The sequence below is a fragment of the Lactuca virosa genome, chromosome 5 (genome assembly GCF_052849685.1).
Source record: "Lactuca virosa cultivar CGN04683 chromosome 5, Lactuca_virosa_CGN04683_v6, whole genome shotgun sequence".
NCBI lineage: Eukaryota > Viridiplantae > Streptophyta > Magnoliopsida > Asterales > Asteraceae > Lactuca > Lactuca virosa.
This window is the reverse complement of record NC_136430.1, coordinates 461,858,905-461,865,385: the sequence shown is the minus strand read 5'-3', so window position 1 is coordinate 461,865,385 and position 6,481 is coordinate 461,858,905. Positions and strand designations below refer to the sequence as shown.

Genomic DNA, 6,481 nt, shown 5'->3' with positions numbered 1-6,481 from the left:
ATTTCATTAGGAGATAATTAATCTTCTTGAAATGAGAATATTTGATAAATTACCCATAATAGCATTGCAGTTTCATTTCTTTACAAATAATAGAAACATACTTGGTTCATTACTATTAATAGCAAGTATTTATAATTCCTTAACTTTAATAGAAATCCAGTAAGTTACAATATCATATCTTTATTTTTAAAATACCAAAATTACCCTTCATGGGCCGTGCTTAGCACGGGCCTCAAAACCTACCTAGTATATATATATAAAGTAAGATTAAATACCAAAAATTTTCAATATAATATTAACCCAGGTAAATAAATTTCATTTTCGTTAAAGAGGACCTTTCCTGGCTCAAATTTCAAAATGCTCACATTCATATATTTCTTAAGCCCATTGATGGGCCAAGCTAATGTTATGTAGTTACGTAGCCCCCCTAGGCCTAGGTACTAACTGGATGGGTTGAGCCGTCGAGCCATAAGCCCGTTGTGTTAAATGACAATAAAATCAAAATAATAATAATAATAATAATAAAATAAAAAAATAATCTGTTTAGATGTTTGGTTTGATTTAGGTGTTTTATTTATAGAGACCCACCATAATCATAACATATTCAGTTTTTATTATTCATCTACTTGCGTAATTATTATATTTTGGCCTCTACATCATTTTATTTATTGAGTTTATTGCATTCATAATATAAGGTTTTTTTTCAACATAAAAAAACTTATTATATATATATATATATATATATATATATATATATATATATATATATATATATATATTAAAGTTATGAAAAAAATGAATAGTAAATTTGTCATTTTTTTGGCAGAATTGGTCCTTGTATTATTATTGGACTTCAAAGTTAGGAATAATAAATTTGGATATTTTTTGGCAACTTTGCTCCTTATTCTTTAACCATTTTGACATTTTTGGTCCTTGCAACCAATATTTTTATACTTTTTAGGAACCTTTTAATATTTAAAGTTTGGCCACAAAACTTTAACGGTTTGACAACTTTGATCTATTTTTAAAAAGTTGCAAATTCCTACCCCTTTGATTCTTTAGCCATTTTGACACTTCTGGTCCTTGCAGTCAAAACTTTTACATTTTTTCATAAAAACTGGATGTTTTTTTGCAACTTTGCTCCTCATTCTTTAACCATTTTGACACTTTTGGCCATTACAATCAATATTTTTACACTTTTTAGGAACCTTTTAATCTTTAAAGTTTGGCCACAAAACTTTAACGGTTTGACAACTTTGATCCCTTTTCTAAAAAATTGCTAATTCCTACCCCTTTAATTCTTTAGCCATTTTGACACTTCTGGTCCTTGCAGTCAAAACTTTTATATTTTTTCATAAAAACATGAAAAAAACGGTCCGGAGCAAAGTTCGGGCTTTTCATCCTTGCACTTTCTACGTCTGTCATATTTATCGATTCGCAAACAACATTGAAAGCTTCTGGCCCCCGCGTAGCGGGGTAACCTTTCTAATATATATATATATTAAAATTCTCCTACCTTAGCTACAGTAAAATGTGTTTTTTTTGGCAGAATTCGTCCTTCGTCTATATCTGTTTCTACAATTGTCTGTTTTTACAATTGTGGCCTGTTTCTTTTAGAATTTGCCACGTTATTTTCGTTTGTTTTGAGTAGGTTGCTCCCTCCACCGCCTCTCCCACCCAATCAGATGTTGCACCGCCATGGAGACCTCCCTCGATTAAATCCATTCTTATTCCAATGCTCTTTCTTCCAGAAGCCCTAAAACCACTCCACCGATCGATTTTGCTCATTCTACTACTATGTTCTTCAATTGCATGTCCATCTTTCTCCTGTATCCTCTATTTCAGATGCGTAGTCGATTCCCAACTTCGGCTACTGATGGTTTCCCACCGTATCGATGTCGGCTTACAGATGGTTTCCCACCGTATCGATGTCGGCTTCCAGACACCGGGATCGAATTTTCCGTTTCGGACTCCATCACCGCCATCAGCCACAGCCACAAACTCCATAGATGACTTTGAAGCACCTTTCGACCACGTCGATTATGCATCTTATCCGTGTTTTCCATTGAATCGGGAGTGGAAAGGGGGAAAACAGATATTTGTGTTCATCTGAGAGAGAGAGAGAGAGAGAGAGAGAGAGAGAGAGAGAGAGAGAGAGAGAGAGAGAGAGAGAGAGAGAGATCATGGACTTTCAATTCCTCGATTTTACGTCTCCTCTGGTTTCATACGGTACGTGTGTCTTCTTCTCTATTCGATCAATTGATTTCCTTCACTCCATATGGTTTTGTTCACACAGATGCTTTGCTTTTTGCTGATTATATCCTTGAATTTTCCTCTTTCCCATCTATTCCATACAGAGATGATATCAAGGCATAAAAAAAATTAACAATCAGGTAAAAAACCATCTAATCTTTTAAATTTTAAGTGATTAATTTAGGGCTCTTTTTCGTCTTCATCTTCTACTGATTTCATTTATGTTCATCAATCCATCTAAAGTCAAACAAGTTTCATGGAGACCCAGGCCTGTTTGATTTAATTACTCTTATGATCAGGTATGTTTCTATTTTATGACTATAATAGTGAATCGGTTCTAAATGTTTTATGTAACCATCATATTTTTCCTTCCATCTTACTTTTAGGTTTTCATTTAATACATGTGACTATTTGACATAACATGCTTTTGATGTTGGCTGACATTGATGCAACATGACTACATGTTATTATATATCTAGATGAACGACTCTTTTCATGTCTTATATGAGTAAAAGTTAAAGATGAAACCAGATACCAATGAATGTTGGGGGCACAAAGGGAAACAAAGTTTTAGGGTCAACGTCCAAACTGGATTCTCATAGCAGGTGGTGCTTTATTAAGTACAATATCTGTTCGTCACAGGATCATATTTATGTGTCAAAAAGGTCTTTCTTAAGTATTAGATGTAAGTAATTACAATTTGCTGAGTTAGCTGACTATGCCTAACAGGTGTTTGGTTAAATGCCTTATAACTTTAATGCAAGAAATGGCATAGACAATACACAGTCCGATAAACGAAGACTATTTTCACCAAAATGTCCAGATGTGAGGGTGCTTTTTTTTTTTTTTTTTTTACTTCAATAGCTTCAAGTATTTAAGATATATCTGTCAATATTAAGTGCTTAATCATTTAAGCTCTTGAAGTTAAACTACAAATATTCATTCAAATGACATTAAAAACAGATCCAGTCCTTTTCGTACAACTATTCCTAAAAAAATAAGTGAATTTTTTTTTAACAAATCAAACCGGAATGAAACACATAAGTTAATTGTGATTGTAAAATGTCATATCTTTCAGTTTTGATTTTTTTTAACCAAAATACCCTGAAAAGTTGTTTTTTTAACCAAAAAAATCTCAAAAGTGGTTATTTGTATTTATCACAGGAAAAAACACTTGCTGCAATTCCAGGATCACTTTCACTTTGCAGTGCCTTGACAACTGCAATATTGAAGGTTTGCTAAGTAAAAACTTATTCATTAGCCTCTTCCTTATGATTAATTTAAATTTTATTCTGATTTTGCAACTGTTTTTTCTCTGTTAGCTTGGTGCCACAACATATGATTCCATGATTCTTACTACATCGGGTTCAGGTTATCAGGTCTGCATTAAAACAAATAATGAGGTTACTTTTATATTTTGAGATTTAAAACAAATTTAACTCATCAATTTACTTATGCATACCTTTTTATTAGTAGAAATGATTATTCGATTGTTATTTGGTATCTTGATTTTTAGTCCATTTTACTCTATAATAACCTATAATTCTGGTGCAATCTCTAATTGTATAATACAACCACAAGGTCCTTTTAGACATTTGAGGTGAAACTTCGGAATTTTTCAACTTAAATACTGATGTCGGTTTTAATTTTTTACTGTATTTCGTAGTAAATGTGACCATTATTGTTACAGGATACCAAGAACAAAATATTTTTGTCTAATCTACTAATATGGAAAATTGGAAGGAAAATATAAAGCCAAAGTGCACAGAGAGAGAGGTACCCCTACTCATGGAGGTCATTTTGCATTGCCTTTCTACTTTTTTTGGGTAATCTTCAAATAAATAACTATTCGATTTTTTTTCCATCCATATTGCCGGGTTTAATTCTTATATTATCATGTGTTTCATATTGATTTATCTTATCTCTGTTTGATTTCGCTTCGGTTTTGCACAACAAGTTCCGAACAAGGTTGCAGATATGGATTTTAATTATCATGTTGCTACCAATCTTTATTATAATATGTATAAAGGCTTCAAATTTTATTTATTTTTGATGTTTTGTGGGTACTAGCAGATGATATCCCGGACAGAATCACGGTCGATCGAAGCTTTACTAGGTGCGATCTCATTATCGCCTCAAGTATTTCTCTTATTCCATGATTTTTCTGTACATTCTTTTGTTTTTTTTTTGCTTATGAATGCTTCCTTCGTATTTGTCTGTGGGTTTTCAGTTGATTTTATTGCCAATACACTTGCTGCTCGCTTTTGTAGCATATTACTAGGTAATTTGATCACATTTTACCAAACACACCACGTATTAAAATCTCATTTTCCAATTCTTTTGTTTTTTTAGTTTGACAATTGACATGTCCTTCATGTTGGGTTTCCTTTGGATGTCAGATTTGATAAAAAGTGTCATTCGCCTCCACTGGTAAGGGGTTTTTTTTTTTTTTTTTTTTTCAATACAATTTAGCTTACATTTTTTAAAAACCTCTTTGATTCTATTATGGAAAAATTTTTGTAGGTAACAGGAGCTCTAATGGTATATTATCTTATTTATTGATTTATTACTTTTATTTCATTTACGTGTCAATTTATGCATATAAAAAGTTCAAATTTGTGGAATTTGGATTGAATGCAAGAAATAGTTGGTCTTTTTTCTTAAGAAAGCAGTGTACTTTGAAAAACCTGTCCATAATAGTTGGTCTTTTTTCTTCAACCTTTCAGTTTGGGTATTTCTTCATGCCGAGTCAAATGAAGCTAATGGTTTCAAATAATTGACTTTTTAAGATTGTTGGTCATTCAGTATTGTTACAGTCAACCATGTTTAATTTTTTTTCTCCGTTTTCTAATGATTCCTTATTTAATCATTATACTTATATTCTGAATATGTGTTTTTGTTCATCTGTGTAGCTTTAACAACCTAACATATGTGTTTTAAAAAGATAATAACTCTCGGCTTACTTCTACTTTATTTTATTTTTAAGCATCGTACTTTCATACTTAACCAACTATAGCATCCTACTTCCATGACGAACGATTGATAAACGATGACACCATCTTTAACGTAATGTCTTATGTCGATTTTCTTTGACAATACTGATACAACAAGCGACCGCACACTACCTCTCCACTTCACAACACACATAAGCTATGAAGAGACGACGGAAACTATGAACAAATCCGCACCCCGCATAGCGGGGTTTCTCACCTAGTTTCCTATAATGAGAGTTTTTACCAATATATATTTTTGATAATGATTTGTTAATTAACAAACTCTTAGGAAAAAGTTTTTTCAATATTTTTAGTGGACCCATAATTAACTAATAAAAAATGAACAAAAATATTGTGTAATCATCTTGATGGATCCCATATGTAATATTTATTATTTAATTCATGGAAAAACTTATTAAAAAGTTTTGAGGCATTTTAAGCTTTTTATGTTGTTAAGGTGGCATATAAAAAAACTTTGATGTTCTTATTATAAGTTTTTTGGAAATTTTGGTATAAATATGTATATTTTTACTAACTTTGGACATATATAAATATATACATATGTCGTATATATAATTAACTCTATGTGGGTTTGTGTTCTTCTCTGTAAGAACTTCGAAACGATATATCGTATGTCCAAAATGGAGTATATGTGAATGAGATATCGATAGTCAAAGTTGGGTATTTGAGAATAGAAGTTAGCAAGCAAGAGATGTGGGTGTGGGAATGAGTCTCACATTGGTAAAAGATGATACTCAAGTAAGTTTATAAGCTTGAATGAATGTTTGGTTTACAAGCTTGTGTTTATGGTTTACTCCAACTCCTATCCGTGCGCAGGAGGTGTGGATCTTGGATTTCGTAGACCAAATTCACCGAACTTGTGCATGTGTGCAACTTGCGGACACGAATGAAGCTCCAAGTTGTTAACTTGAAATGGATGGTACAAATAGAAATATAATACAAGTTTATCTTACTCATCTATACTGAGATAAGTTGTTAACTTGAAACGGGTGGTACAAAAACCGGTCATAAATACTGAATGTGTACAAAAACAATAAGAACTTATTTTGAACAAAAAAGTATAAGGAGTAAATGTGTACAAAATAAGAAATATATTACTTTGTTAAGTCATTATTTCGGTTTACCTGGAGTAATCGTTCATAAAAACTGAATGTGTATAGTTTAAATTAGTTGAAGCGGTAATGTTGACGAAAAAAAATTCAATGACCATTTGG

The 6,481-nt window shown here is 31.8% G+C and overlaps 1 long non-coding RNA gene across 20 annotated transcripts; it reads left to right on the top strand.

The window, feature by feature from the left end:
• The first annotated feature begins 1,611 nt into the window (after positions 1-1,611).
• LOC145114603 (uncharacterized) lies at positions 1,612-5,614 on the top strand. Of its 20 annotated transcripts, none has more exons than XR_013711104.1 (12): positions 1,612-2,229; positions 2,358-2,393; positions 2,497-2,552; positions 2,733-2,858; positions 2,983-3,078; positions 3,418-3,486; positions 3,576-3,632; positions 3,944-4,047; positions 4,327-4,369; positions 4,484-4,534; positions 4,606-4,683; positions 4,777-5,614. It is a non-coding gene; the product is annotated as an uncharacterized LOC145114603 (long non-coding RNA). The 20 variants fall into 20 exon arrangements; XR_013711102.1 differs by having other exon boundaries at positions 3,944-4,079; XR_013711103.1 differs by having other exon boundaries at positions 3,944-4,079; positions 4,324-4,369.
• The last annotated feature ends 867 nt before the right edge of the window (positions 5,615-6,481 follow it).